The 7,416-nt window shown below is 34.9% G+C and overlaps 1 protein-coding gene across 2 annotated transcripts in view; it reads left to right on the forward strand.

Annotated features, from left to right (window-relative positions):
• Positions 1-7,416, forward strand: part of Diaph2 (diaphanous related formin 2) — a 696,731-nt gene that overhangs the window by 247,232 nt on the left and 442,083 nt on the right. The gene's annotated exons all lie outside the window — the stretch shown is intronic.

Here is a 7,416-nt window from a genome sequence, read left to right on the forward strand (position 1 = left end):
CTAACATCATTTGTAACATTTTGCATTAAAATGGTAGATTCATATTAGATTGTAAAAAATGTCGAGAAATTATTAGTGTTTATGCTTTATCATAAGTTAATTATATATATGTATGGCTTTTAAGAAATTCATATTGTCTTCTCTATTTGGTACTGCTTATGAAGTATCTTATAATTGATGACATCTGATCATTTTTTGGCTCAGCTATCCATTCATTCATTCATTCATTCATTCATTCATTCATTCATATACTTTTTTCCACTGGAGTCATTGAGAACTTCCCATGGTAACACATTTAAAGAACAGATGATAAAGAAATTTGACAGTATACACATATACAGTGCTAAAATGACATAAAGAGTGAGAAAAGGCTTTACATGGATGGATGATTTTTTGGCAGAATGAGGGTGTTTTTGCTTGTAAAGTGTTCACTTCAGATTAAATGTGACTGTCATGTTCCAATTATGTTTCAGATACTTAATTGTAGAGAAGTGGATTGCCATTTTCTTTTTTTGATGAGGTTTTCCTTTTATAATCCCAATTATGAGTTGATAGTTATATTCTGAACATTGTTTTTCTCAGAAATAATTATTGTTGATTCAGAAAAAAATGTAAGTTAATAGGAAATTTAGTTCACTTTATTGTTAAATTTCTCTAAAATATGTATTTATTAGTGAGAAATGACTATAATGCTTTTAGGATTTTTACCCACATCAAACATATTCTTTGTGTATGAAAACAAATCATAATAAATTCCAGCATAAATGAACAGAAGTGAGTTTGTAGTGGACAGTATATTTCTAAAGTTGGAATTCTCAGTAGTTGATTAAAATAAACGTGAATGTATTTTATATTACTACTTTATATAGGATAGGCATGCATTTGTTTGTGCATTACAATAACAGTACAGATATGCAAAATACAGAATCAGTTTGTTAATAGGAAGTTAAGTGGATAAACAAAATGTGATACACTTTCACATGCATAGTCAGCTATAAAAGAAGAGGGTCTATTATTTCATAAACACTGAAAGAACTGGACAACTTAATGCTAAGTAAGTCTTGTCATATACAGAAATACAAATACCTCATGTTTTCACTAAAAAGCTAATCTTTAATAGAAAATCGAGTAGAATAGGTGTGAGATCCTGGAAGGGCTTCAGGCAGAGGAGATGAGGAGGTTTTGTTAGTCTGTCCATTTGTTGAATATGAAATATAATATCCAACATTCAGCAACATAGTAGGAAATTTTTGCTTCATAGAAATTAATTGAATATATCCAAATAACTTATGGAGTTATATATTAATCATTTTTTCATTCTATGGCATGTATCAAAACAATAAAACCTGACATATTCATTTCTCAATATATGCCTACATTAAAATACCATACAGTTGCTATATGGAAATACCGAACTGTATTCCTTGTAAATGTATAAATACTAAATACTATGGCTAGCTAACTCTCTCTCTCTCTCTCTCTCTCTCTCTCTCTCTCTCTCTCTCTCTCTCTCACACACACACACACACACACACACACACACAGACACACAACTTCATCTATTATGCAAATAAAACTGTGGAAAATGCTTTCAGTTTTAAAAAAACAGTTTTTAAGTCTCAGATTTTAAAGTTGTATTCATCTGGCAACATATACAGTTTAAATATCTGACAATTTCATTTACTTATTTAAATATTTAAAGATGTAAGTTGTTTTTATTAACTTTTGCTCAGCTCCGCACATGTATATAATGCAAGCTGATTCTGTCCCCGAACACCCTTTTCTTTTTCTCCTATCTCTATTTTATTTATTTAATTTTCTCCTATCTCTATTTTATTTATTTATTTTTTTATTATTTTCTTTATTTACATTTCAAATGCTATCCCGAAAGTTCCCTATACCCCCCCACCGCCCCTGCTTCCCCACCCACCACTCCCACTACTTGGCCCTGGCCTTCCCCTGTGCTGGGTCATGTAAAATTTACAAGACCAAGGGGCCTCTCTTCCCAATGATGGCCGATCAGGCCATCTTCTGCTACATATGTAGCTAGAGACAGGAGCTCAGGGGGTACTGGTTAGTTCATATTGTTGTTCCTCCTATAGGGTTGCAGCCCCCTACAGCTCCTTGGGTACTTTCTCTAGCTCCTCCATTGGGGGCCCTGTGTTCCATCCAATAGCTGACTGTGAGCATCCACTTCTGTGTTTGCCAGGCACTGGCATAGCCTCACAAGAGGCCNCNATATCAGGGTCCCTTCAGCAGAATCTTGCTGGCATGTGCATTAGTATCTGGGTTTGGTGGCTGATGATGGGATGGATTCCCGGATGGGGTAGTCTCTGGATAGTCCATCCTTTCATCTTAACTCTAAATTTTGTCTCTGTACCTATATCCTTTCATGGGTATTTTGTTCCTTATTCTAAGGAGGAATGAAGTATCCACACGTGACCACACACTTACCACTTCCTTCCTTGGGTTCATACATATGGCCTTTCTTAAATTAAATGGGGAACCATTTATTTTTATATAGTGTACAAGTCTGCAGAATTACGTGAATATTATCATTTAAAAAATTCTTTGACCATAGTCAAGGCCCTGCATCTCAGGAAAGTTTACAGATTCCAACTGTTCACATTAGTGTGGTTAGTGTTGATAGTTTTCCAGTGAATGCCATTTTGTGAGTGTGACTAAGCTTCATCAGGTTAAGCTTTTCAATTTTAGAGTCTTTATGATGAATTACTTTCCACAAAAGGCTCTGAATCTTACATTTCTTTACTGTGCTTGTTTTGTAGAGGATGCCCTTGCTATTTAGTTCAGAGTGCTTTAGATACCCTGTATTTAAATAGAGGTTAGCAGAACAACTTTTATAAATTTTCATGGACTTTTTTATGTGTATATTTAAGGCTGAGGCCTTGGACATTCTGAAAAACATGCATGCAAACACATGTATGAGTCAAATTGCAGAAACAAGAACTTTTATATATAAATTAAAATAGCAATATTGCATCTTTTCTGGCTGACAGTTTTAATAGTGCATTTCTGAAATTTAGTTAAAAGAACTTTATTTACCTTTTTAAATATTTACAAAGTATAACAATACCACTAATTCAATAGAGATATTTTTAAAAGGAATACCATCTCTCTATCTTCTAAGCAGAGACTTCCTCTAATTTGCATTTAGAGAGCTCTAAATTAAAATGCTAAAAGGAAAGCAACCAATTCCAGCCACTGCTGCTGGTACTGTAAATAAGACTGGATTACTTGATATAATTTTAAATGAATATTCTTGATATTGAGACATCATGTTCTCACATCATGCAATGGTAATTCACAGAATAATAGAAACATTGCTTTGGACATAGTTTTTACCCCTATCGAGATATGAGTTTCTTCTAGATCATCAAATTCAATTTTGTCATCTCTATACAGAAATAGATGGGTATAAAGAAAAGTCACTGAATGGTTTACCTATATTAGTGTTATTTTATTTGTGAATCATTGTAACTGAGTTTCAGCATACAACAGAAAATATATACTAGTGCTTTGTCTTTAGAAATACTTGCTATCGAGTAGGAAATTGTGATATTTCATTCCAAAATGTGGAATATCTTTGAAGATTTTTACATTCAAATTCCTCATATGAGCAAGTAGGTTCTCAGCAGTTTTTAAATTTCCTTTTGTCATCTGTGTTTTTTATCAACTACATTTCTTTTTAAATTCTGTATCTTTCTAGTTCTCAATTCCCAAATCAAATAATGCACAAAAAAGATATTTCTCATAATTCGATCACAAATCTACAAGACAAAGTCTAAGAACTCCATCATCAACAAACTATCCTGTATTTGTTTCTGTTATAATAAATGATAGTCTTCTCACCTATAGAAGGCTGTCCATTAGTTTCTCTAGTTCATATCTACCACTGAATTATCTCTGTTCCCCATTACATAGGATTTAATTTGTCATCATTACTGGATCATTTTAGGCAGCATATTCTATGTTTTATTATATACTCTCTTGACTTAAGGAACCTTAAAGTCCTGTTAAATTATTCTCTATTTATGTTTCTCGGAGAATTGAACCTTTTGGACAAACGCAAGTGTCAACGTATTGATTGCTCTTCCATTCTTTCCCTGACCTGCAGGGATAATCATTGGGGACCCAGGGCAGGAGAGAGAGAGAGAGTGGGAGGGACAAGAGACAGGAAGACTGAGAGCAAGTAATTCATACTGATCAAGCTCTAAAAATTTATTCATGGCTCCCGGCATCTCCTCCCTTTTAATTATTTTCAATAAGGCCCCACATAAGTGGGGTGGTCAATAGTCATCTCATTGTTGGATTATCATAACTGGGCGTTAACCAGCAGGGGGAGCATTGACCTGATTCCTCCTGTGGGTACCATCACAACCCACAGTCATGGCTCTTGGTATCATTTGGGGCAGGGAGGCAGAGCCTTAGAAAGATCCTTAGGATAAGGTTGAAAACAGATACCAACTTCCTTGCAAACCAGGTTTGTCTCACGAGGAATTCAGAGATGGTCTGTGTTAGATCTTCCCCTGCGGTGCTTAGCCTCGCAACCCAAGCTGGTGCCCATACTGGATTCATTTTATCAAGAACCAGTTTGCACAGGTCTGAATCCTATGCAGCTCCTGAAGGAGAATTATCAACTTCAAGTTCAGCAAGGCCTCTGTCAGCCAAATCAAGTCTATGATAATAAATTTGCAAAAGTCTCGATGTCAAGGACTCAAACTGCTGTTTTATAAAACCAGTAATTCTATTAAAAATAAAAGGCCCCAAAGTTACTAATAATAAAATGCTTATTAAAGGTCCAAGGAGGGGCATCAAGAGGGTTTATATAGAGAACTTCCACCAATTACCAGCGACTGAAAACTGTTTTCTCTGGAGCTCTAACTTAAGTTTATGTAACTGTTGGATTGAGTTTCCACTAAACCTGATTCATTTGCATAAAAGCAACATTCTTCTTGCAGAAAGAGACAGGTGCCACTTTCTCAGCAGTCAGCAAATCAAGTGCTCTTTGATTCTGTAAGGCAACTTGGGCAAGGGAAGTTAATTGTCTTTGTAAAGAAGCTAATTACTCAATGGAGGCTTCCACTGCCAATGCAAATTGTTGAGATAATTTGGTGGTGGTAAGAAGAGAATGGGTTAAACCAGGCAGCCACAACAGAGGTTACCAAGGAGACACAGGGAGGAAAACAGCTTGGTTGATTCTAATACCTGGGGGGCTATTCCAGCTCAAATATTCGGCAGGAGTTAGCAAGGCCAACTAGGAACTAGGGTCATGGGAAGACACAATTCTTTATTTATGTTATAATTCTTTCCTTGCAAAACTAGGGCAGNAGTGCCTGTAGCTGTGCCTCCCACAAAGGTATATGGAGGCTTTAGTTCTAAATCTTTAGTAATTATTTTCTCTATTGATGGTGAAATTTCCTCCAGCAGGCATATCCATCAACTTAGTGTTGTTTACCATTACCACAACTTTTAGGCTTTCCCATACTGTTGGATGTAGTAAAGGGAGGATCCGGGATGAAGGCCCAATACAACTTTCTATCATCATTGTCAGGACACTCTACAAACTCATGATCAGCATCGTTCTTTGTCCCAGCATCAGCATGTTTCATTAACCACTCTGGCAGGTAGCATGCTCATTCAGCATCCTGCAGAAAAAAACACAAACTTGCCCTCTTCCCCACACTCAAAGAGTTCCTTATCATTGAAATTTAAATTTTTTTGTGGTGTACGGGGATAGAATCGCCCTTTTTTGTATTCAAAAGCCAATTTTTCAGAGTGCAATGCACACGTTCAACAATTCCTTGTCCCATGGATTAAAAGGAATTCCAGTTTTATGTTCAATTCCAAATTCCTTATAAAAATTGTATAAATTTGTTTCTAGTATAAGCAGGGCCCTTATCTGTCTTGATTTTAGGCAATCCCATAGCAGTAAAAGCCTTTAAGCAAAATCAATTACATTACTAGAAGCTTCTCCTGTATGTAGAGAAGCAAAAATGAGTCCTGAACAAGTGTCAATACAAACATGTATATATTTCAATTTTCCAAATTCTGAATAATGATTTACATCTATTTGCCAAATATGATTGGGCATAAAACCTCATGGATTAACCCCTAAATGATGAACTTGAGACAGTGTAAGACAGTCAAGATATTGCTTTAAAATCATTCTAGTTTGCTCCTTAGTGATCTTATGTAGGAGCCTTAAGGTATGACTAGAAAGATTAATTACATTATTACCACATTTGGCCAAAACAATAGGATCTGAAACTAAAGCTTCTCCCATCAAGTCTTTGTCGATACAATCATTGCCTATAGCTAAAGGTCCGTGAAGATCAGAATGAGTTCTTATATGACCAATATAAAAAAGATTTTTTTCAAGTAAGAATGGTATTTTATGCCATACCACCTCCAGTAGGATCTGTGTGTCAAGTTCCATAGACTGAGGCAATTGACCTCAAAANGTCCTGTGGGTATATGAGTTGTATTAAAAATCAACAAATGTAAAGGCAAAGAATAATCTATATAAGTAACATTGTTTTTCAGTAGCTCTTTCTACTTATAAGGCCAACAACCCTTTTGATGTTAAAAAGTGATGAGAGGTAGGATCAGCACTCCCCCTAAGAATATCAAATAAGGGTTTTAATTCTGCAGTAGTAAGCTTTAAATAAGGACAAAGCAAAGTAATATCAGCTAATAGCTTTTGAAAATCACTTAAAGTTTTTTTTTTTTAAATTGTCCTTACATATAATTATATTCTAAGGAAAAACAGCTTTATCTGTAAGCCTAAATAATTATAAGGATCTTGAGTTAGCACTTTTCTGGAGCTATTTGTAATCCTTTATCAGATAATGCCTGTGGTAAATTTCTATAACATAGAAGCAAGTTCTGAGGATCGTTTTCTGCTAATAAGATATCATGCATGCAATGTGACATGATGTAGGACTGTTACCCATGCCTTGAGAAAGAACTATCCATTGATACTTTTTTATTGGCTCTTTAAAGTTAATAGAAAGAACACTGAAAGCAAATCTTTCACAATCCTGAGGATGCAAAGAGATAGTAAAGAAATGATCTTTCAAATCTACTGCTATTTTATAATATCCTTTATGAATGTCTCTACCTCCTTTATTTTTTGAGATTTCAAAACACTGGCTACAGCACATAATTCAATTATCTGTGCTGAAGCAGGAGGGAACTCAAAAGAATAAATATGTGATCCAATCACATATACTCCTCTCCCGTAAAAGGGCTGTTTATAAATACAGTAGATGTATTCTTTTTGGGATGTATGCATAAATTTTCATGAAATACAAAAGCATGCATAGAAGCAATTTTTAACAACTTATCTTTTGTATAATGATTATCAATTTTACCTAAAAAGTTTACTATGCAAGA

The sequence above is a fragment of the Mus pahari genome, chromosome X, assembly GCF_900095145.1.
Source record: "Mus pahari chromosome X, PAHARI_EIJ_v1.1, whole genome shotgun sequence".
Classification (NCBI taxonomy): Eukaryota; Metazoa; Chordata; class Mammalia; order Rodentia; family Muridae; genus Mus; species Mus pahari.